The following is a 26,425-nucleotide window of genomic DNA, read 5'->3' as shown; positions in this document are numbered from 1 at the left end:
GATCTTTTTATCTAATTCTATAAATAAGACCAGACCCCTTTCCAGTTCTTTCTTTCACACCAGACTTGTGTACACTCACGTTAATATGCACATGTGTGTAGAGATATGTGGATCTCTGTGTGTATGTGTATTATAAGAATTTCATTTCTATTTTTCTAAGTACATATAGAGATAGAGTGTCAGGTCTATAGACACATAAAGAAGTAATTCCTTCTTCAAAAGAGTCCCTGCGTGTAAATACACGAGCCTCTCGCCGCGCCATTTGGGAAGCTTGGGCACCAATGGCCGGAGGCGCTTGGAAGGTGCGCTTTCTCAGGAGCTTCCTGGAGCTCGGTATTCTCGGGACTTAGACAAATACTCCAACACGCAGGTGCCAGCGAGCCTCCACATACCGTATTTATTTTTTCATCGTGCCAGAAAGACTTTCTTTCACTAAATCCATCCCCGAACGTGTCTGGAGTTCTCTGGGGAAACAGGCGAAGCCTTCTAACAGGTGACCCCGAGGCCACCGCGAAGAGGTTTTAGTAAACCGATCCAGCGAGGGAACGGATTTCCTTTTCCTCCAGACTCGCTTCTTGATTTAAATGATCTTTCAGGATTTTCTTAAAGCTCCTTAATGTTCCATGAAGGAGGGCCTGAGAAAAGAGGGGCCCAGAATGGATGCCTGGAAGAAAGGGCGCGCTGAGCGGAATGCTTTTCTCGGAGATGAAAATCTGCCTTGTGATGTCATCTAATTTTAGACTGCATTATACTGCAACATAGCACCAGCTCCAAAGGAGATGAGCAGGTGTCAGGGAATCTGCTTGCTGACACTCCAAGTTACAGCAAGAAAGCTGTATTTAAATGAATTTCTAAGTGGCAGGGAAGGTTTTGCACGGCACAAAGATTCTAAATGAAGCCTCTTTGGAGCCTAACGGAGCATGTCCTGGGCTACCCTCCTTGGCCTCCCAGAGTTGGCAGAGCATTACACCAGGAGAGGCAGGGGCTGTCAGAAATCCCTTGCCAAAATCCCAAAAGGGAGGAGGATTGAAAGGAAAAAAAGAATGTCAGAGCAGAACGGAGTTGAGGAAGGAAAAAAAGGGGTTATCTTCTTTCAATATTCCAAAGACTCATAGGATCACAGACTGCTGGAATTGGAAAAGTACTTAGATTGCTCAGTCCAAGGCCTTCATTTTACAGATCAAGAAACTGAGAGAGGATTAGAGATGTTAAATAGCGTTGCCCAAGGTCACAGAGCTAGTTTTTGACTTCTTACGTACTAAAATAAGAAATCTGTATTTGAAAGTTACCAGAATTCTGATTAGACATAATAGGTCAATTTTTAAGAATATTTTTAAAAGACTGTTTTTTTTTTGCCATTAAAGATATGCATATTCTTTTTGAGGTTTAAAAAGCAAGATGAATTTTGTGTTTTCCTTGATTATGAGGTGTTCAAAAACATTTTTCCACAACCTGTCCTTATTTTTCTAGAACCATCACTTATTCCATAGAAACAATGCTTCTTATGTTGTATCCTGCTTTCCCCCACACTGTGAGTAACCTAAGAAGGTATAAAAGATGTTTCTGTAATTGCAATATTTTAGTCAATCAACAAATATTTATTAAATGACTCCTATATGTCTACTTTTATGTTAAGCATTCAAAAAGTATTTTATGGATGCCTTTTGCTTATATTTGATAGTTCAAGTTATAGTTTCCTCTCATTCCCTCTAGAAACAAACCCATAACAAAAAAAAATGCTCAAAACAATGAATCTATTCGACAGTGCATGAAATATCCTATCTCCATGGTCTCTCACCTCTCTCCTGGGCAGAGAGAAGTAATGCTTCATTATCTTCACCCCAGTCCAACAATGTCATTTAAAATTACTTAGAATTTGAATTCCTTTTACAGTTTTTTTATTGCTATGTACTAGGCAGTTTTTATACCAGTGCCAGGACTGTGGGTATTAGCGATTGCAGGGACAATTGATTTTGGGTCCAGGAAAGTCAAAGAAATGTTGAGGGAAAACAGGAGAGGTTCAAAAGCTGGTTAAGTTTGGGGAGTATTCAGAAAGTAGGAACTGGGGTAGATTCTGGGTATTTGGAATCAGGTAAGCAGTTTCTTAGTACAACACTTGCAGCTAATATAGGTTACAGGAAGGCAACAAGTCAAACCTAGGGTAGATCATATGCTATGTAATTTGAAAGAAGTTTAGAGATTAGTCCATACAACTCTTTTTACAGATGAGGAAACTGAGGTTCAGAAATGATGAATTGATTGAGGTAAGACAGGCATTACATAGTAGATCTGGGATCTGAACCAAGGTCCTCTGGTTCCAGATCTGATTATAAGAAGAGTCAGGATAACATGGTATTTTGAAGGTTGAGCAAAGAGTTAGAAACAAAGAAAATCACAGAAGCTAAAAGGATAGGTAAAAACAAAAAAAGGCAGATGTGAAACAGTAATAATGAAGAAACATTATCTCAGCTTCTTACTTATTTTGTTCCGGGGAAGGAACCAATAAGGCAAGTCAAGGAGATTGCATTGGATTTGGAATAAGAAGCCATGGTTGGAATGATTTTATTGCTACTTACTACCCCAAGACCATGGATGTCATGCCTCTGAACTCAGTCTCTTCAACTACAAAATAAGGAAATGATTTCTAAGGTCTCTTTCATTTCTAAATCTTATTTCGGGAAATCCTGTTTAATCTCCAGACTGGCCAGTCTACAACTTAACAAGTTGCCACCTAAACAGAATCCCCAGTAGTTGAACAGAAAAGGCAACAAATAAAGCCAAGTATGATGTGGTCTCTGTCAGTTATGGAGGAGTTGAAGCATCAGCTGGGCTATGAAGACTAGAGGGGATCAGTAGGTGTAGGAGAATAAAAGTAGAAACTGGGTTGATATAGAGGTACCGGGTTTGGAAAACAAGGAGACATGTGAATTGTAGCAAGCCCTTTCATCAGGAGTAGAGTTGGGTAGGTAAGTTTGGACCAGATCATAGAAGATCAGAATACATTTAAGCATGGTATTTTCTTGGATAGAGATTTGACATGTTGTACAGAATGGACTAGAGAGAGAAGAGACATGTTAGGGAGATCAACTAGAAAGAAAACCATTGTTGCAAGCATAGAGAGATGAGAACTTGATCCAGAGTGGTAATGGTAGAGGTATTTTTTTGTTCAGCCATTTTTCAGTTCTTTTTGACTCTTCATGACTCTATTTAGGGTTTTCTTGGCAAAGATACAGGAGTGATGTGGCAAACAGGGTTAAGTGACTTGCCCAGGGCCATACAGCTAGTAAGTGTCTGAGGCCAGATTTGATTGCAAGAAGATGAATTTTCCTGGCTCCAGAACCAGTGCTATATCTACTGTAACATCTAGTTGTCCTGGTAGAGAAATAGGAAAGAACAATATCAGAGATATTTTGAATAAAAGCTCAATAAGACTTGTGACACAGTGAATAAAGATGATGGAAATGAAGAGAACAAAAATGAGTCCAAGCTTTCTATTTTGGGTTGCTGATAATACCATTGATAGAGAGGGGGTGTTCAGAAAAGGGAGCTAATTGGGAGACAGAAGTCAGGGAAAGAGCTTCTTAAAGCCAGGCTTCTTTGGAATCAATATTATTCCTCATCACCATTTTTTCTGTTCCCTCAAATTTCCAGAATAGATTGTCTCTAGTCCAAGAATCTAGTCTTTTCTGGTTGACAGAATTAATTCTTGAAAGCATCATTCTGCTTCCATGACTGTTTATTTGGGTGCAGTGTGGTAAGCCTTTCAAAGAAATGCAATTCTCCATACTGAGCAGCCATTAAGTAAAAAGAAATGCATTCCCAGAGTTTATTTGTTGAATATACATATTTATCATATGCATGCATATGTATCTTTATATGCACACATGCATACACACATATGCACACATATGTGTATATATTTATATTCCTCCCCCTCTCTTCAGTCATCTAATCAAGCACCATTTTAAACATTTAAACAGAAGAGAGATATGAATGGAGATTCTTTGGTAAAAGGGCTTTATAACTGCTTCCATAAACATTTCCTGATTCTAAGCTTAAGAAAGGCAACTCTACTAGTGACTATGAGTCAAGAGATCTCAATCTTGGTCAAAGCTTTGCCACCAACACATTGGGACCTTAGGCAAGGCACTTCCCTTCCCTGGCCCACTTTCTCAATCATATTATTAGGGGATTGAACTAAAAGATTCAAATTCTCTTTCATTGCTAATGTTTTATAATTCTATGAATACATTGAGAAGGACGAGATCCTGTAAAGCTGAGGTGTCAAACATGAGGCCATGGCCCTAACACTCCTGAGTGCAGCCCAAACCAGATGAAAATATAATTGGGAAAACATAACAAAATAAATGAAAATACATTAGATAATTAGAACACGTGGTTTCCTAAGTCAATATGCAGCCCACAGGAATCCTTACCTATAGTTTTGTGACTGTAGTTTCCATTTGAATTGGACAACACTGCTTAAAAAATCCCATTGTACATTAGGAGAACAATTTATACAATGACAACAACATTAAAGAAAAAGACAACTTTGAAAGACTCTAGAACTCCGATTAGTGCAGATAAACCAAAAAAGTCCAGATGACTTGAAGGGGAAACCCAACACCCAATGCCTGCCAGAGAAGATGGATTTAAAATGCTGAATAAGATATACATTTTTGGACATGGCCAATGTAGGAATTAGTTTTGCTGATCTATGCATATTTGTCATGAGGGTTTTATTTTTCATTTTAAAAAGTTCAGTTGGGAGTGAAAGATCAGTTGGAGAGAAAGATATTGAATGTTTATTTTAAAAAATAACTCCTTAAAGGAGCGGGGAAAAAGCCCCACCAGTAGAAACTGCTAATGGGGAATTTATGTGGGAATTTAGAATAGGATTAGAATTTCATGCTAATAATATAGCTCACAGTTATAAAATGTTTTTAGGTTTACAAAGCCTTTTTTTGTATAATGATCCCATTTGATCCTTACCACAGCCCTTCCAACAAGGTAGACAGTCTAAGTACAATCAACTTTATTTTTCAGTGAGGCAGCTAAGGCTCAGAGTGTAATCCTATATAAGCTGTCTCCAACTAAAGGGAAGAAGATAAATAAAAAGCAGGGAATTAGAGGCAATCTATTTGATTTACCTTCCATGGCCACCAGTCCCCATCTCCGGTATTTCTGGCTCGTTCTCTCATGTCATTTTCCTTTCCCTCAGATATCCTGTCAGTTGTCAAGTCATATCAATCCTGCCTTTACAACATCTTTCACTTCTGCCTTCTTGCCTCCACTCATGTGGTGACCATCCTAGTTTAGACCATCATTATTTCTCATATGAACCATTGCAGGAGCCTTCTAATTGGTTTCCCTGCCTTGTTTGTCACCTTCTGATTCATCTTCTACACAGCTACCACAGGAATCATCCTATAAAAATGATTTTTGTTGATTTTTGAAATATCACCTACATTTTCTAAGATGATCTCCTTCCCATTCCCTCCCAGAGAGCCATAAAATCTCCTAGTGTCTATTGTTTTGTTTTCATCATTCTTGCCATTTACATTGTTGTAGTCACTGTGTATTGGTTTTCTGGTTTGGCTTATTTCATTTTAAATCAGTTTCTGTAAGTTTTCCCTTGCTTCTCTATTCATCATATTCATTGTACTTTTTTTAAAACACCACAAAAATATCCCTTTACATTCAGCTGGCACAATTTATTTGTTGTTGTTGCTCAATCATTTTAGTTGTGTCTAACTCTTTGTGATTCCATTGGGGTTTTCTTGGCAAAGACCATGGAGTCGTTTGCCATTTATTTCTTCAATTCATTTACAGATGAGGAAACTGAGGCAAACAGGGTCAAGTGACTTGCCCAGAGTCACACAGCTAATAAATATCTGAGGCCAGATTGGAACTCAGCCACCTATCTGCCAATGATTTGTTTAGTCATTGCCCAAATGATGGGCATCTTTGTTCCCAATTCTTTGTTTCAAACTGATATTCCTAAGCACAAGTCTGTTGGGCATCCCCTGCTCAAGTATTCTCTGTTATCTCTAGGGTCAAATACGGGCTCTTCTGGATTTAAAGTTCTTTTCAACATAGTTCCAGCCCTTCTTTCCAGGCTTGTTGTATATTGCTCTTCTTTACTCATTCTGTAATCTGGCCAGACTGGCCTTCTTGCTATTCCTCACACATGATGCTTCCTTTCTTGCCTTTGAACAAGTGATTCCTTCGGCTTAGAATATGCTTCCTTCTTGCCTCTGCTTGTTAGAAGTACTAGTTTCCCTCAAAGTTCACCTAATTCTTATTTTGTATATATTTTACATATGTGTAAATTGAATAAAAGCTTGCATTTGTTATCAACTGTTCATTTTTTTGCTTTTGTATCCCCAAGGTGCAGGGAAGTGTTTGACACTTACTAGGTACGTAGTAAATGCTCCTTGATTAATCATTCCTGACTGATGGGTGTCATCATTCAGCAGAGATACCATGTTCAGTTCATAGATTCATGAAATTCTAGAGCCCAAAAAAGATGTAAAAAGTCATCTAATTCAACCCACTCATTTTGCAGAAGAAGCAACCAAGGCCAAGGAAGGTACTGTCACTTAGCCAGTCTGCAATTTGCAATATTTGAACCCATTTCCCTGATTCCAAATATCACAGACTTCTCATTATATTATTCTGACTCTGCCTATGAAATGAGGGTAATGCTCCACTACTTATTTAACAGGAGTACTGTGAGAGGAAAGCTCACTTTGCAATCCTTAAAATGCTATCTAGATTTGAGATAATCTTTTCAGGGCAGCTTCCTAGTGACATTTCTCAAACACTTCCGACCTTAGAGGAACCTTCTGGTTGGCTCTGCTCAATGTCTGGCATATTCTTACCGATTATTCATTTTAATCATCCTGACCTTGGCTCAAGAACAATGGGCAGACTCTGGCTCCACTCCACCTTTCTCTGGTGGTTGGAATGGAAATGGTTTACTTTGGCTTGCATCGTGCTGAATTTATTTGCAATTGTTCTTTGATTTGGCATGTGCCTTCTGTTTTCACCACTGGCTATATCTTCTGTCTATCTAGCTCCTACCTTGGTATGCCCTGTTCCAAGTGGGACTGCCATGGAAGCTACCAGACAAGCCTGGCCACACACTGGGTTCCCACCACTAGTGTGGTCTTAGCAATACCTGAAATACAACAGCACCAATTGTGTATATATTTGTGTATGTACACATACGTGTGTGTGTGTGTTTGTGTGTGTGTGTGTGTGTGTGTGTGAGAGAGTGAGTACTGGGGAGTGCTTGTAACCTTTCCTTCAACAGATTCTTCCTTTCATGTATAAAAGGACCAGTAATCTTCTTATTGGATCCAAAGGCTGTTGGCCAAGACCAGACAGATGCCATGTTAATGAAGATGTCCCATGAAGATCCTAGAAATGATTAGTTTAAAGAAAATAAGAGTCAAAGGGGCCAAAAATTTGGCCTCAGACACTTCCTAGCTACATGACCTGGGCAAGTCACTTAACTTCCACTGCTTAGCCCTTTCCACTCTTCTGCGGAATAATACACAGTACTGATTCCAAGTCAAAGGGGTTGACTATGATAACTTCATATATTTGAAAAGCTGTCATTTAGAGGAGAGATTAGACTTCTGCTTGACCCCAAGGAGCAGAACAAGGGAGACTGGGTGGGAGTTTTAAGGAGACAGATTTCTGTTCCATGAAAGGAAAGGCTTCCTAACAATTAGAGCTATCCAAGATTGGGATGGGCTGCCTTGTGAGATGGCTGTATTCTAATTCATTGGAAGTCTTCCAGTAGAGGATAGATGACCAATTGTTGGGGAATGCTGTAGAGAGATTATTATTTCAGAACAAGTTGGACTAGATAATTTTAAGCCCCTTCCAAGTTTGAATTTCTGTGATTCTGTGAATTCATAAACATTTTTACATTTCATGGGGTTTAGATCTCACCATTGCATAAAATTGTACCTACTTCTTATATTTGAATTCTAAAATTTCCCCTTTGATCATAATCAAAATTTTTTATTATCTCCTCCTCTATTCACTTTCCCTACCTATTCTTTCTTTTTTCCTCTGATTAAAAAACAAAAAGATAATTAACTTTTTCAATAAACCATAATCTGTTTTCTTTCTCTCCTATCTCTAACCCCTATATTGGGAAAAAAATACCTTTGTACCAGATATTGATAGCAGAGAAAAACAGATTTCCTCATTGATCATGTCCAAAAATATCTCATTTTGTACCTTTAGTCCATCACTTTTCTGTCAGGAGTTGGGTAACAAGTTTCCCCATCAGTTCTCTGGAATCATGGTTGGTCTTTTCTTAAATATTTTCAAGTTAGTTGTCTTTATAATGCTAAACTTATTCTTTGTTCTCATCATAACTTCCAATCCCTCCAATGATTTCCATTTTCCCAGTCTACCATTCCTGCTTTGGTTTCACTTCAATTTACTAAATTTTTCATATAGTTAACAATTTAATTATAGTTTGACCTCCACCTTAAACTGTTATTTCACTCTTCTGCCATTTATTTTTCAACAATCTTCAACACTGAATAATCTCTATCTACCCTTATCTGATGAATGCTATTAGAGAACCACTATAGAGAGTGAGTTATTGGGGCAGCTAGGGGGCTCAGTGGATTGAGAGCAAGGCCTAGAGACAGGAGGACCTGTATTCAGATCGTGCCTCAGACACTTCCTAGCTACATGACCTGAGCAAGTCATTTAACTTCCACTGCTTAGCCCTTACCACTCTTCTACTGTGGAATAATACTCAGTATTTATTCCAAGATAAAAGTTAAGGTTTTTTTTTAAGAGTGAATTACTATAAATACAAATTATCTTCTTTGAAGAGGTACCTCACTGCTACATGGCAAATTTTTTTATTTTTCTTTGACTGGTATTCTATTTCACTACTCTCTTTTGCTGTTCCAAATCTTTTCCATTCCCCCCCCCCCCAACTTTCAATATGTCTTCTAAACCTCCATTTCACATCAAATATTCTTAACCTCTAGTTTGCTGATACAGTGACATTCATGGTGAGCTTCTGTGTCCCTTCTTCATACTTTAAAATTCCTCTAAATTTCTCCTTTTCTCTCTTTTACTTCTTTTTCGGAGGACCAGATGACCCTTTTCTTTACCATTGCTGACCTCTTCGTGTATGTTGTCACTCTTCTCTCCCCACATTCCAGTCAGAACTTTGCCTTGTCCATAATCATCCTTCTCATCATCAGTCTCTCTTGAATAGTTCTTTTTCTGCTGCCTATGAACAATAAACAAACATGTTCAAACATCTTTTTAAAAAACTTTTATTTAAAGAGTCATCTTCTGAAATTATCGTCCAATGTCTCTCCTCTTTTGAATTGACAATCTCCTAGACAGAACTGTCAATATTCACTGTCTTAATTTCCTCCACACCAGTTTATTTTTCAATCCCTTGTGACGGCACTACTCTATTCGCACTACTCTCTCCAAGGTTATCAACAATCTCTTATATCCGATGGCCTTTTCTAAGATTTTTATCCTCCTTGATTTTTCTTTGATTTTTGATGCTATTGATCACATGATGTTCCAGAATATTCTCTTGTCTGGATGCAATTGATGCTGCTTTCTCATAGGTATCCTACCTTTAAAATGATTACTTCTGGTTTCCTTTCATCATCTATGCCCTGTCCCTTGGCATAAAGGTCACTTGAAATTGTCTTGGTTCATGATACATGTATAACCCAGTGGAACTGCTTGTTGGCTTTGGGAAGGGGGAGGAGAGAGAGTGTGTGTGGAATTAAGAATCATGTAATAATGAAAAAATTCTAAATTAAAAAAAAAAGAAATTGTCTTGGTTCTTCTTTTCTTTTTTCCTCACACTTTCTCTCTTAGTGATTTCATCTGCTCTCATAGGTTCAAATATAATTTCCATGTAGTTTAATCCATGTCTATGTATTAGGCTTCTATTCTCTCTGGTATTCTAGTTATGCATCTCCAACTGCTTGCTGGATATCTCATGAATATCCTTAGATATTTTGACCTCAATATAGCTAAAATGTACCTTATAATGCTCTCCTTTAAACCTCGTTTCCCAAGCTTTCCTGTCTCTTGATGGCATCCTTACCTCCTTCATTTATTCATTCATTCATTCATTTGTTTGTTTGTTTGTTTATTTTGATTTTTATTTAGATTATTTTTCTATGGATACATGATTCATGATCCCCCCCTTCCCCTCCCTCCAAAAGCTGACAAGCAATTCTACTGGGTTATACATATATCATTGTTCAAAACCTATTTCCATGTTATTCATATTTGCAATAGAGTGATCTTTTAACATCAAATCCCTAATCACATCCCTATCGCACTACATGATCAAGCATATATTTTTCTAATGCATTTCTGGTTTCAAAGTTCATTTTCTGGATGTGGATAGCATTCTTTCTCCCAAGTTCCTCTGGATTGTCCAGTTCATTGCACTGCTACTGTTAAAAAAGTCCATTACATTCGATTGTACCACAGTGTATCAATCTTTATGTATAATGTTCTCCTGGTTCTGCTCCTTTTGCTCTGCATTGCTTCCTAGAGGTCATTCCAATTCACATGGAATTCCTCCATTTCTTTATTCCTTTCGGCGCAATAATATTCAATCACCAACATATATCACAATTTATTGAGCCATTCCCCAATCAATGGACACTCCCTCATTTTCCAATTTTTTGCCACCACAAAGAGTGCAACTATAAGTATTTTTGTACAAGTCTTTTTCCTTATCTTTTTGGGGGTACAAGCCCAGCAGTGGTATTGCTGGGTCAAAGGGTAGGCATTCATTTAAAGACCTTTGTGCATAATTCCAAATTGTCCTCCAGAATGGTTGGACCAATTCACAACTCCACCAGCAGTGTATTAGTGTCCCAATTTTGCCATATCCTCTCCAACATTTATCACTTTCCTTTGCTGTTATATTGGCCAATCTTCTAGAAGTGAGGTGGTATTTCAGAGTTGTTTTAAATTGCATTTCTCTAATCAGGAGGGATTTAGAACACTTTTTCATGTGCTTATTGATAGTTTTGATTTCATCATAGCATCACTACCTCCTTAAGTCACTTGAGTTTGTAACTTCAGAGTCATTCTTGACTCTTTCCTCTTCCTTAATTCCTATATTTGCCCATTTTCAAAGTCTTATCCACTTTGCTTCTACAACATTTTAGAAATGGAAGGGATCTCAGGGACCATAGAGTTTAACCTATACTTTTGGACAATAGTTCACTCTCTATTAGACCCAATAAATGACAATCTAATATTTTTGTTGAAGTCTCCCATTGAAGAGGAATCCATTATCTCTCAAGTTAGTTCACTCACTCTACTTTTGATTATTTAATTATTAATTAGTAATATTTTAAAAATATTATTTAAAAATATAATTTCTAAATTTTCTTCTTCCAACCTATATGGTAAATTCCCTATATCATATCCACACTGATGAGCTGGATCCTAGTGATGTGGCTATTACCTAGCATTTAATGTTCTTCATGGGTCTGTACTCTTAAAACTGTAGACTATGAGCCTCTACTTGCATGCTTTTCCCTTTAATTGTTAGCTAGTAAACACAATTCGCTCAAAATAAAGGCATTTACTGAGATGGCATATTAGTGCAAAACACTTGTCCCATTAGTTTGAGATTCAAACATATGCATACAAATATATAAATTGTTCATGTGAACGGAGAAGAGGGGAATAACAATTATACATCACCTACTATGTGTCATGCACTGTGCTAAGTTCTATACAAATATTATAACATTTGATCCTCTCAACAACCCTGAGAGGTAGATGCTGTTATTATCTTCATTTAACAGTTGAAAAAACTAAGACTAAGAGATGTGGAGCTGTCCAGGTTCACATAGCTAGTAAATATCTGAGTCTGGATTTGAACTCAGGTTTTCCTGACTCTAGGCTTTATCCATTTTTCTATCTACCTAAATAAGCATTTACTTATTCATTTGTACTGAGGATAAAAGGTGAGGAACACATGTGGCCAAAACTACTCATGCCTGATACTGTTGGGGCTCTGACCTCCTTTCTCTTCTCTTATTGTTCTTATATTTCTCCACAGAGGATGCATTATCTCTGTTAGGGAGGTGTTCAGCTGGATTTTGGAGCTTGCTCCTTTGCTTCTTGATGTTCAATCTTCAGGGCTTATTATCTCTTCAATCTCTAGTGGGCTTTCTTCTTTATTACAGGGGTCATATTTCTTAAATCCATTTCCTGCCCTGATTCTTTCTTTCTTGTTGCAGTGAGAATGTAGAGGCTTCCACCCTGATGAGTAGTAGCTCTGTTGTAAAGGTTTATGGCTAATGATGGGACAGGAGAGAGAAATCTAACCACCAGTTGTCCTCTGATAAGAGGAAGTCAAATCAATCATTTCTCAAGATCTGAGTCCTTTCTTTATAGGTGGCTCCTCTTTGTTGCCACCCTCCTCACAATTGTCTTAACTTACCTCCAGTGCTAGAAAACTTGCCTTTTACTGGATAATAGAAATGTAACTGATCTTAGGTAAGTCAGTGGCAATCTTTTAATAAATTCTATCATTTTTGAGATCAAAATGCCTATGGAGTGTCTTTAGAGTGTTGTAGTTGCAAGAGATTAAAAAGTGAATTATATTTAAGATATTAACACCTTGCTGTTCCTTGTGGGGCCTCACTGTAGCCAGACTATGACCCCACCAGTGAGACCAGAAAAAGAGACATGGATGAAGAAGATGGAGGGGGAAAGCAGAAGTTCAGATAAAATACGAAGTCTGTTGCAGGAACTTTGCAAGGAGGAAGAGATGCTGCTGTGTTGAAGGACCAGCTCAGTTACTTCAAAATCGCCTTCAGTCATTTATTTGCTCCAGAGAATGGGCTGGGATGACCCATTCTTCACCTCTAATGGAGGAACCAGGAAACATTTTGGTTAAGTAGGCAATGAAACTGCCATCAGTCAAACTGAATTGTAGCTAAGCACAAGAAACCATATCCAAGAAGAGAAAGAGGAAGAAGAAGATTCTTAAAGGAGAAAGGAAAAATCAGGATAAGTTATTTATCTAAGTTAATTTTGAGAGTCAAGAACTTTCTCATTGAAATCATAATGTAATCATAATGTCTTTTTATAGGAAATGAAGAATTCTCTGAAAATGCACTATTGAAATGATACCATAGTTTACTGAAACTTCAGAATGTTCAGTTAAAATGAAAACTGACCTTGGCTGAGAAATTCAAGGATCTATATTTAACCATTAAAAAAAAGGCTAAGTTCATACAAGTTAGTTAAATTAGACACATATACATACTAGACACATACCATGTGATGTTCTACTTAAATATTCATGATTTACAACCAAGATACCACATTTTTCTAACGTATATTGACAAATAAAAGACATGCTATTAACTTCATTATGCACAGGCTGAGGCTATGTTTTTGGTTCTAGAGTCTAGTAGGTGGAAAGGTGATTAAGAGGTTAATAGGATTCAGCTTCTCAAGAGCATAATCTGTTTAAATGCCACTCTGAGTAGAACCTGAACAAATAATATATAATATTCTGCTTGATATAGTTATGACCAGATCTTACTTTGAATTATCATATTATGGTAAAATATGGTTAGAATAAATTTTAGATAGAAATAGCTATCAGATGCCAAAAGAGAAAGGCCAAATCATATTCTTGTGAAAGTTGAATATATATTGTAATAATAAAATTGAATCATTTTAAACTCATTTTTGCATTAATGAAATATACCATATTTAAAAACAGTGTTTTAGGAAATACTTGGGTGAATTTGTTTTTACAATAAAGAGAAAATGACTAAGAAAGAAAGATCTTACCATCTTGTCATCTTTGCTAGATGGCCCTCATTTTCTGTGATTACATCAATTGGATTAGGGGGAATGGTGTGGAAGCAGTTGATCATGCTTGTGTCCTTATCAACCTTGTCTCTTCCACCTTATTATACAACTTTTACCTATTTCTCTCATTTTAATTTAATTTAATTTAGTTTAATTTCTTTTTGCCATGAGAACAAGTCTATTGATTTTCCCATATGATAGCTCTTCAAATATTGAAAGCAGAGATCCTGTCCTGACTAAGTATATTTTCTCCTGATTAAATGCTAGCAAATCTTTGAAATCATTTTCATACAGTATGATCTGGAGGCCCTTTACATGCTAGTTGCCTTCCTCTGGATATTTATCAGTTTATCAGCGCTTTTTCTAAAATGTTGCATCCAGAATCGGACCCAGCACTGCAGTAATATTCTGGCAAGGGAACTCTGTAGTGATCACATCCCTAATCTTAGACTTTATTCCTCTTTTAATTCAGGCTAAAATCACATTAGTTTTCTTGGCTGCTATATCACATTGTTGACTTCAGATCAAGCTTGCCATCCACTGAAGCCTACAGATATATTTCACATCTGGCTCCTTCTCTCCTCTCACACAATTACAACCCTAGATCAAACTTTCATCAGCTCTTATCTAGATTACAAGAATATTCTCCTGATTGCTCTCTATGCCTCTCATTTCTCCCTCTCAAATCCATTTGCCACACAGCTGCTAGAATAATCTTCCCAAGGCACCAGTCTGACCATGTCTTTTCCTTAATAGAGTAACTTTGGTGCCTCTACATTGCCTATAGGATAAAATTTAGTTTCCTTAACCAGGAATTTAAAGTCCTCCATAATTTACACCCCCCACACACACACACACACTTACCTTCCTAACCTTGTTTTACATTACTTTTCTTTGTGAAATATATATATTTTAGACAATACAAACCATCAGGACTGCCAGGTACTCTCTGAATTTGATACTCTATCTCCTGTTTCTATGTATTTGCATAAACAATCCCCAAAGGCTGGAAAGCCTATTTCTCTCACCTCTGTTTAGAATCCCTCTTTTACAATAAGACTTGATTCAGATGCCATTTAGATGAAGTCTCCATTCATCCCTTCACATATCATTGGCCTCTCCCTCATCAATTTCCCTTGTGCTATATTTATTTGTATACATGTTTCATTCCTTCCTCTCTACTCCATGCTCAGAAGAATGCAGATTCCTTTAGGGCAAGGTGAGTCTCACTACCTAACAAAGTGATTTAGTCATGGCTGGTGCTTAGTAAATGTTTACTGAGTTAAATTCACACCATTAGACTTGGGAATAATATCACTTTAATTAATGATCACTTTACTTCATGAGCATTGCCAATGCCAATGGTTGCGACATGACCTTGACACAAAACCCTACCTTTTTAATACTAGTTTCCTGATGATGCTACAAGGCAGTGAGTCCTCAGGCATCATTGCATCACTGAATCACAGAATCGCAGAATTTTAGAATTAGAAGGAATCACCACTGTACTATGCTTAAAAAGTGTCCATTCATTCTTTGCTTGAAGACCTCTAATGGTGGGGAGATGTGGAACTGGCCATTTCTAGAGAAAGTCTGTGGCATTTTTGTATAGTTCTAATTGTTAGGAAATTTTTTTCTGCTATCAAAACTAAACATGCCTCATTGTAACTTTTACCCATCCCTCCTGATTCTTTTCCAGATAGAGCAAGTCTAATCTTTCTCCCACATGATAGTCCTTTAAATATATAAAGGCGGCTATCATTTTCTCTCTCAGAGAACACAATTTCTGAAGAATCAAAACTCTATATGAACTAAAGGATAATGGAGAAATATTTGGTTGGTACAAGCAATGTGATGCAACTTACCAATAAAAACATAGGAAAAATATGATGTGAAAGCTAGCACCCAGGAAATGTATGATTGGAAAAGGCATTAGGCTAGTCACGTAGGGATGGTGAGAGAAGACAGATGGACAGCTGGAGTATTACATGATATCCGGAGAGTATTAAAAAACCTAGAAGAAATCTCCAATTTGTTGGCTGGATTCTTCCTGGAAGATTTATGAGAAGATGTGGACAAGAATCATATGGGATGAGGTGTGGATCAGTTTCAATCTGTACAATTGGAAGGAATAACTATATCTATCAGACCACAAATTCACTAAAACATTAAAGCAATAATTAAATTATTACAAAGTTCTATAGTTTCCAACAACCACCCTTGATATAGGCAATATTTGCTGGATAAGCAAAATAAAATTCAGTGATATTAAGGGGCTGGCCAAGGATCATCATGTACTTGAGCAAATAACAGAGTTAAAACTAGATCATATGCCTTCTGATAACAAATTCTATGTTAGGTTGTATGTATGTGAGTGCATGTGAGTGTATGTGTGTGTATGTGTGTATACTCTGGGAATACATCCAAAGTTGTTACTCATTTCTGTAGATTGGTCTTTTATCTCACTTTCCATTATTGGGACATGGATGAACTAGCTGGCCAATGAGACCTCTTCCAGCTCATATCCTGTGATTCAGTGAATTTTCTATATTTTTAGTTTTAAAAGTTTGTTCATATTTCACAATAAAATGAGATACTGGTCTCATCAGGGAAGACCTGATATTGGAAGCTTGGAGCTAAATGTAGAGAGCTAAATTTATGGCATGGATACGTACATTTAAAAATAAAATAGCAACCCAAAAGAGATAAAGGTGCAACTTCCTTACTCGGGTCTATGAATACACTTGAGTTAGCTAATTTTACCAGCATAAATACATTGACATAACACTTAAGTGATTCTTTGTTGTAATAATCTATTCTTTTACTTAGCCATTGTATGATTTATTCTCCTGTAGAGCATTTATTCCAGGGACTTCAAGGTGGATTTTAGGACTTGATCCAATCAGTCTTCACAAACACCCCAGTTGACCCTACATTTGCCAATCATTAAGGAACTAGGAATAAATGAAGGATATGACATAACACAAAAAATAATTAACTGAGGACTATACCTAATTTGCTGCGTGACTGTCAAATCACTTCATATTTCCAGAACGAAATGTGTCAAATGAAGGAATTGCATGTGTATCTCTAAGGTGTCTTCTGTCTCCAAGATACTAGGAGTCTGAGTCTATGGGTCTTAGATATTCATGCTGAAAGAATAGAAAGAAACCAGATTATAATTCAAGTCAGTTCAACAAATCTCTATTTTAGTGTAAAGGTATGGAATCGGTTCAACTAGGTGGTGCAGTGGATAGAATACGTAACCTGAAGTCAGGGAGACTAATCTTCCCAAATTCAAATCCTGCTTCCAATGGGAGCCGTGTGACCCTGACCAAGTCATTTAACCCTGTTTATCTCAGTTTCCTCATCTTCTCTAGAAGGAATTTGCAAACTATTCCAGTATCTTTGCCTAGAAATCTCCAAATGGGGTTAAGAAGAATCTGTTATGACTGAAAAAACAACTAAACAACAACATAATGAAAACAGGAGACCAAATGTCTTGTTAGAGGAACAGTAAGAAGTTTTGTGTTTCGAGTGTAGAGAGAAGTAAAGAATAAGACAAATAGAAAAGTAGGAAAAGGTCAGGATATGAAGAGCTTTAAATGCTGAATGGGGGAGTTTATATGAATCCTGGAGGTAATAGGGAGCCACTGGAGTTTATTGAGCAGGGTGAGGGTAACATGGAAATATCTGTGATTTATGAAAATCACTTTGGCAGTTAAGAAGAAGTTGTATTTAAGTGGGTAGAGATTTCAGAAATGGTGACCAATTAGGTTATCACAATAGTCAAAGCATATTGTGATGAAGTACTACATTGGGCAAAAGCTTAATGTATAATATAAAGGAGGCATAGATGAGAGAAGTTGTGAAAACAGAAATGACAATGGCTGACAACATACAAATGAGGAGCTGAGGTTAGCAACAAGCAGGTTTTTAGCCTTTAACTGGAAGGTTGGTGGTGCTTTCAGCAGTAATGAGGAATATAAGAAAAAGAATGAGCTTAGGAACATATGAAAGGTAATGAATTCTGTTATAAAAATGCTGAATTTTGGAAGATGGTGGCAGAATAAGGAGCAGCTGCTTGATCTTTCCTAACCGAAGCATACAGGACTCCTCAAAAGGACATAAAAACAAATCCAGATGAATGAAGGGACTCCACAACAAGGCACAGCATTGAAGGTACGTGGGATTGGGGCATTTCCATGCTATAAAGGGGTCAAACAGCTCTCACTAAAACACGCGAGGAAGAAGCCCCTCCCCCACACCCCCACATCACACACAGTGCCAAGGCCAGCCCACAAGAGTTAAAGCAAGTTTGGGGCACCCATTAAGTCATTGGCAGCTCCAGGGCTTGTTCCTGAGAGCAACAAGACTTAGGACCCCAAGAGGCTAAAGAACGTGCACAGACTTTCCTGAGTGTCTGCGTGGGTGAAGGCATTGCCCTAGGTGTGGACAAGGATCTCGAGCGCAGGCTTGGACCTCGAGTGGGGACCCTGTGCAGACGGGAGCAAGGTTGTGGAAGCAGCACCCTGAGACTGCTGAAGGAGCCTCAGGCAGAGGGGCAGACCAGGGACAACTAGGAGGCTCAACCCTGAGAACAACGAGACCTGAGACCTCCAGAGCCTAGAGAGCGCAGACAGACCCTGAGTGTGAGGATAAAGCTGAGAAGGCACTGGGCTAACAATGGCAAGCCAAAATCGGTAAGCCCAGAAGAGAAAGATTACCAAGAAGAACACTGTAACACTTGACAACTTTTACACAGAGAAAATCCAGACAACAGAGGAGAATAAACAAATACTCATATCCAAACCTTCCCAAAATAATGAAAACTGGTCACAAGGTATTGAAGACTTCAAATCTGAGATGATGAGAAAGATGGAAGAGATCTGGCAAGAAAATAACAGTTTAAAAGGCAGAATTTGCAATTGGAAAGTGAGGCTCAGAAGTCAAATGAACTGATAAGCAAATTGAACACCAGAAATGACCAGATTGAAAAGGAAAACCAAAAGATCATAGCCAAAAACCAAAAGATTATAGCTGAAAACCAGTCCCTAAAGGCTAGAATTGAGCAATTAGAAGCTAATGATCTCTAAAGACAGCAAGAACAAATAAAACAAAGTCAAAAGACTGATAAAATAAAAGGAAACATGAAATATCTCAATGAGAAAGTGACAGACCAAGAAAACCGGTCTAGAAGAGACAATTTGAGAATCATTGGTCTTCCTGAAAAAGCAGAAATTAATAGAAACTTGGACTCCATACTAAAAGAAATTATTCAGCAAAATTGCCCTGAAGTTCTACAAAAAGAGGGCAATATAGAACATTGAAAGGATCCATAGATCACCCTCTACACTAGACCCAGAAAAGACAACACCCAGGAATATAATAGCCAAATTCAAGAGGTTCCAAGTAAAAGAAAAAATCTTACAAGAAGCCAGAAAGAGACAATTCAAATATCAAGGAGCAACAATCAGGATCACACAGGATCTGGCAGCCTCCACGCTAAAAGACCGCAAGGCTTGGAATATGATATTCAGAAAGGCAAGAGAGCTGAGCCTTCAACCACGGATCAACTACCCATCAAAATTGACTATATACTTCCAGGGGAAAGTATGGGCTTTCAACAAGATAGAAGATTTCCAAGTAATTGCACAGAAAAGATCAGGACTAAATGGAAAGTTTGATATCCAACCACAAAAATCAAGAGAAACATGAAAAGGTAAATAAGAAACAGAGGGGAAAGAAAGAAAACTCATAATTTTTAAAATTTGATTCTTTAAGGGCTTAAATAAGATCTAATTATCTGTATTCCTATGTGGAGAAATGCTATGTATAATTCTCTGTAGTGAACTGTATTCACTATTATAGCAATCAGAAGAATAATTCATAGGGAGAGGACAGAATACTAAATGGCCTAAGATGACATGGGTGGGTGGGTAAGAGGGGGGTGAATAGTAGGAGACACCAAGAGAAACTAGAGTGAATAAGAAAAATAGGATATTCTATTACACACAAAGAGGGGCATGGGAAGGGGAGGGGACAAATACTATTATAAGAAGGAGAGGAAGAGAGCATTAAGAGGTAATATTTAAACCTTACTCTCAGTGTAATCAACCTGGAGAGGGAAGAGTAGCTATATTATCCATTGTGATATAAAACTCTATTTAACCCAACTGAGAAAGTCAGAAGGGATAAACCAAGGGGAGCAGGGGAGTGGGGAGGTCAAAAAAAAAAAAAAAAAAGGGAGGAGAGAAGAAGGGGGAGGGAATTCATTAGGCCTTTAAAAATAAAAAGAGGGGAATAATAAGGGAGAGGGTAGAAAGGGAAGTTAATCAAGGGAGGGGATAAGGGATACCAGCTCAAAGCAAACCACTGGTTTAAAAGAAAATAGTGTAAGAAGAAGGGGTAGGACTAGGGGAGGATAAAAAAATGTCAGCAAATGCACAACTGATAATTATAACTCTGAATGTGAATGGGATGAACTCACTCATAAAACGGAAGCAAATAGCAGAGTGGATTAGAAACCAAAATCCTACCATATGTTGTCTACAAGAAACACATATGAGGTGGGTGGACACACACAAGTTTAAGGTCAAGGGCTTGAGCAAAATCTTTTGGGCATCAAATGAGAATAAGAAGGCAGGAGTGGCTATTGTGATTTCTGACAAAGCCAAAGTAAAATAGATATGATTAAAAAAGACAGGGAAGGTCATTACATCCTGATTAAAGGCAGTATAAACAATGAGGAAATAACACTGCTCAATATGTACACACCAAGCGGCATAGCATTCAAAATCACAAAGGAGAAACTGGCAGAACTCTAGAAGGAAATAGACACTAAAACCATAATAGTGGGAGATCTAAATATTCCTCTTTCAGATCTAGATAAATCAAATCAAAAAGTAAATAAGAAAGAGGTAAGAGAGGTGAATGAAGTCCTAGAAAAATTAGATTTAATTGATATGTGGAGAAAAATAAATAGGGACAAAAAGGAATACACCTTCTTTTCAGCTGCACATGGTACATTCACAAAGATTGACCACGTAATAGGGCATTGAAACATTGTAAACAAATGCAAAAGAGCAGAAATAAGAAATGTAACCTTCTCAGATCATAATGCAATAAAAATAATAATTAGTAAGGGCACCTGGACAGGCAAATCAAAAACCAATTGGAAATTAAATAATATGATTCTCCAAAACCAATTAGTCAAAGAAGAAATCATAGAAACAATCAACAATTTCATTGAAGAGAATGACAATGATGAGACATCCTACCAAACTCTGTGGGATGCAGCCAAGGCAGTACTCAGGGGGAAATTTATATCCTTGAGTGCATATATTAACAAATTAGGGACAACAGAGATTAATGAATTGGGCATGCAACTCAAAAAAGTAGAAAGTGAGCAAATTAAAAATCCCCAGATGAAAACTAAATTAGAAATACTAAAAATCAAGGGAGAAATTAATAAAATTGAAAGTAAAAGAACTATTGAATTAATAAATAAGACTAGAAGCTGGTATTTTGAAAAAACAGATAAATTAGACAAAGTACTGGTCAATCTAATAAAAAAAGGAAAGAAGAAAACCAAATTGACAGTATCAAAGATGAAAAGGGAGACCTCACCTCTATTGAAGGGGAAATTAAAGCAATCATTAAAAACTATTTCGCCCAATTATATGACAATAAATATAACAATTTAGGAGATATGGATGAATATTTACAAAAATATAAATTGCCTAGATTAACAGCAGAAGAAATAGAATACCTAAATAATCCCATATCAGAAATAGAAATTGAACAAGCCATCAAAGAACTTCCTAAGAAAAAATCACCAGGACCTGATGGATTCACAAGTGAATTCTATCAGTCATTCAAAGAGCAACTAATCCCAATACTATACAAATTATTTGATATGATAAGCAAAGAAGGAGTCCTACAAAATTCCCTTTATGACACAAATATGGTACTGATTCCAAAGCCAGGTAGACCAAAAACAGAGAAAGAAAACTATAGACCAATCTCCCTAATGAACATAGATGCAAACCTCTTAAATAGAATCCTAGCAAAGAGACTCCAGCAAGTAATTAAGAAGATCATCCACCATGATCAGGTGGAATTTATACCATGAATGCAAGGATGGTTCATTAGGAAAACCATCCACATAATTGACCATATCAACAGTCTAACAAACAAAAATCACATGATTATCTCAATAGATGCTGAAAAAGCCTTTGACAAAATACAGCATCCATTCCTATTTAAAACACTGAAAAGTATAGGAATAGAAGGACATTTCCTAAAAATAATAAACAGTATATACCTAACACCATCAACAAGCATCATATGCAATGGGGATAAATTAGAAGCCTTCCCAATAAGATCAGGAGTGAAACAAGGATGCCCATTATCACCTCTATTATTCAACATAGTACTAGAAACTCTAGGAGTAGCAATTAGAGAAGAAAAAGAAATTGAAGGTATCAAAATAGGCAATGAGGAGACTAAGCTATCACTCTTTGCAGATGATATGATGGTCTACTTAAAAAATCCTAGAGAATCAACTAATAAGCTTGTAGAAATAATCAACAACTTTAGCAAAGTTGCAGGATACAAAATAAATGCACATAAATCATCAGCATTTCTATATATTTCCAACACATTAGAGCAGCAAGAGGTAGAAAGAGAAACACCATTTAAAATCACCCTAAACAATATAAAATACTTAGGAATCTATCTACCAAAACAAACACAGCAATTATACGAAAACAACTACAAAACACTTTCCAAATAGATAAAACTGGATCTCAACAATTGGAAAGCCATTAATTGCTCATGGGTAGGATGAGCTAACATAATAAAAATGACCATTCTACCCAAATTAATTTACCTATTTAGTGCCATACCTATCAAACTACCAAAAAACTTCTTTACTGAATTAGGAAAAACTATAACAAATTTCATTTGGAATAACAAAGGATCAAGAATATCAAGGGAAATAATGAAAAAAAATGTGAAGGAAGGGGGCCTAGCAGTACCAGATATTAAACTATACTATAAAGCAGCAGTCATCAAAACAACATGGGGCTAAGAGACAGAAGGGAGGATCAGTGGAATAGACTTGGGGCAAATGACATCAGCAAGGCAGTGTATGATAAACCCAAAGAGCCCAACTTTTGGGACATGAATCCACTATTTGACAAAAACTGCTGGGAAATTTGGAAAACAATATGGGAGAGATTAGGTTTAGATCAACATCTCACATCCTACACCAAGATAAATTCAGAATGGGTGAATGACTTTAATATAAAGAGGGAAACTATAAATAAGCTAAGTGATCACAAAATAGTATACCTGTCAGATCTCTGGGAAAGGAAAGACTTTAAGACCAAGCAAGAGTTAGAGAAAATTACAAAATGTAAATTAAATGGTTTTGATTATATTGAGCTAAAAAACTTTTGTACAAACAAAAACAATGTAGTCAAAATCAGAAGGAAAACAACAAATTGGTTAAAAATCTTTATAACAAAAAACTCTGACAGGGGTCTAATTACTCAAATATACAAGGAGTTAAATCAATTGTATAAAAAATCAAGCCATCCCCCAATTGACAAATGGGCAAGAGATATGAATAGGCAATTTTCAGGTAAAGAAATCAAAAGTATCAATAAGCACATGAGAAAGTGTTCTAAATCTCCAATAATTAGAGAAATGCAAATCAAAACAACTCTGAGGTATCACCTCACACCTAGCAGATTGCCTAAAATGAAAGAAGGGGAGAGTAATGAATGTTGGAGGGAATGTGGCAAAACTGGGACATTAATGCATTGTTGGTAGAGTTGTGAACTGATCCAACCATTCTGGCTGGTAATTTGGAACTATGCTCAAAGGGCTATAAAAGAATGCCTGCCCTTTGATCCAGCCATATCATTGTTGGGTTTGTACCTGAAAGAGATCATAAATAAACAGACTTGTACGAAAATATTTATAGCTGTACTTTTTGTGGTGGCAGAGAACTGGAAAAGGAGGGTATGTCCTTCAATTGGGGAATGGCTCAACAAATTGTGGTATATGCTGGTGATGGAATATTATTGTGCTCAAAGGAATAATAAACTGCAGGAATTCCATGTGAACTGGAAAGACCTCCAGAAACTGATGCAGTGAAAGGAGCAGAGCCAGAAGAACATTGTACACAGAGACTGATATACTATGGTAAAATTGAATGTAATGGACTTCTGTACCAGCAGCAATGCAATGACACAGGATAGCTCTGAAGGATTTATGGTAAAGAATGCTACCCACATTCAGAGGAAGGACTGCAGGAGAGGAAACATATAAGAAAAACAACTGCTTGAATGCATGGTTTGAGGTGGACATGATTGGGGATGTAGAATCGAAACTACCACACCAATGCAACTAAGAACAATTTGATAATAGGTCTTGTACAAGGACACATGATAAAACCAGTGGAAATGTGCATTGGCCATGGGTGGGGGGAGAGCGGGGGGGGGGGAGGGTTGAAGGGGAAAGAAGGACCATGAATCATGTAACCATGTTAAAAATGAATATTAATAAATGTTTAAAAAATAAAAATAAATAAATAAATAAGTGAAGAAATAAAAAAAATGCTGAATTTTGGATGTTTATGGGACATTTCATCCCAGATGGCCAAAAGATAGTTGGTAATGTCAGAATACAGCTAAGGATAGAGATTAATTAGGATATATTGACCTGGTAATCATTTGCATAAAAAGGATAACTAGACCAGCAAGAAGTGATGAGATCACCAAGTTAGATAGAGAGGAAGAAAAAAGATGGCCCAGGACATACTATTGAGGGACTCCACATTTAGTGAGAGTGACTCAGATGAAGGTCTAGTAAAGGAGATTGAGAAGGAACAGTCAGACAGGTAGGAGTGGAATTAAGAAAGAGAAGTATCAGGAAAACCTAGAGAGAAGAGAGTATCCAGAGAAAAGATTAATGACATTTTCAAAGGCTACAAAGAGTTTAAGAATTATGAAGAATGAGAAACAGCCATTTTGCCATATTTGGCTATTAAGAAATTTTTGGTAACTTTGGAGAGAGGAGAGTCACCTGATGAAGTTGGAAGCCAGATTGCTTATCACTGGATATTTACTTCTAGATTGACATGTCTTCATTAACCAACACTGAATAGGTATAGTTACATAGCCACCTATTTATTCATGTTGCCTCCTTATTATTCTGATTTTGTTTCACCATCCTTTTCACAAATTAGTCCAGAAATCAGCTTTGGAGACAATTTTCTCATCCATAAAATAAGGGGGTTAGACAAGATAAGGGGTTTTTAACCTTTTTTTGCATCATGAACTGCTTTGATTGTCTAGTGAAGACTGTAGAATCTTTCTCAATTATTTTATAAGCATAAAGTAATATTTAAGATTATAAAGTTAATGAATTACTTTGTAATTCAGTTATCAAACTATCGAAAATTTTCATGGAGCTCAGTTTAAGAACTCTTGGCCTAGATTATCTTGGACTATGATTCCCCTTCTAGCTATAAATATTCTATGATTGTATTGTTCCTTAATAATTTTGTAGTTTCTTTGGTACTAGCTTCCTCTGTCAAGTTTCTGAGTCTAGCTCCTTTCTGGCCCAGGTCTGTATTTTATCTGATTTTTCAAGAAAGTCCTTTCATATTCAGATAGCTCTGGAACATCATCATTGGGAATTCTTTACTGTCTTCAGCAATGCAGATTATAATTTATAATCTATCTATGACTCATCCATAAATGACTATGTGGCTCATCCTTTTTCTTCAAAAAAATTTCTGTGAATTCCAACAAATGCTCTAGTATTTATAGCACCAAAACTCAAATAGAAAGGAAATCTTGCAAGTCGCACATTGATTTAGAAAACCACAAATCAACATTATCTATGTTTTATTTAATTTTTTTGTTAAATATTTTCCAATGACATTTTAAACCATTTCACCATCATCAAGTTTGACATCTCTAATCTAAGGGGTCTTCCTTTACATTTCTTGACATTGTATAGATATAAATGAAGCACATGAGCTATTAATCTATTAGTTTCTGATCTTAGCATCTACAGAGTCCACTTCTTTATCAATCATAGAACTATTTGATAGTGTTTATACTGCTTTTGATGAACAAATCTACATTAATATAAGGGCATGGTTTTTATATGTTGACTCTGTCATTGGCTCTTTAGAGTACCAGCACTTAAATAATTCAGTCTGTTAGTTAAATGGCATTTACCAAGTGCCTACTATGTACTAGGCATGTACTAAATGCTAGGGATACAAAGAAAGAGGGAAAATCCACTTCCTGATCTCTAGAAACTTATATTATGTTAAGATTAAAATATACAATAACTATTATATTTTATAAAGTTTATAAATAATAACTAAAGTAAAAAAGCTAGCTAACCAAGCCATGGTCATGGGAAAAAAGAGAGAAAAGGGGAATTACAGCCAACTATATGCAAAACGTGACCACTCAACATGGTAGAGAGATTAAAAGGAATTTTGGGA

The sequence above is a fragment of the Gracilinanus agilis genome, chromosome 2 (genome assembly GCF_016433145.1).
Source record: "Gracilinanus agilis isolate LMUSP501 chromosome 2, AgileGrace, whole genome shotgun sequence".
Taxonomy (NCBI): domain Eukaryota; kingdom Metazoa; phylum Chordata; class Mammalia; order Didelphimorphia; family Didelphidae; genus Gracilinanus; species Gracilinanus agilis.
Note: the sequence above shows the minus strand (reverse complement) of the source record.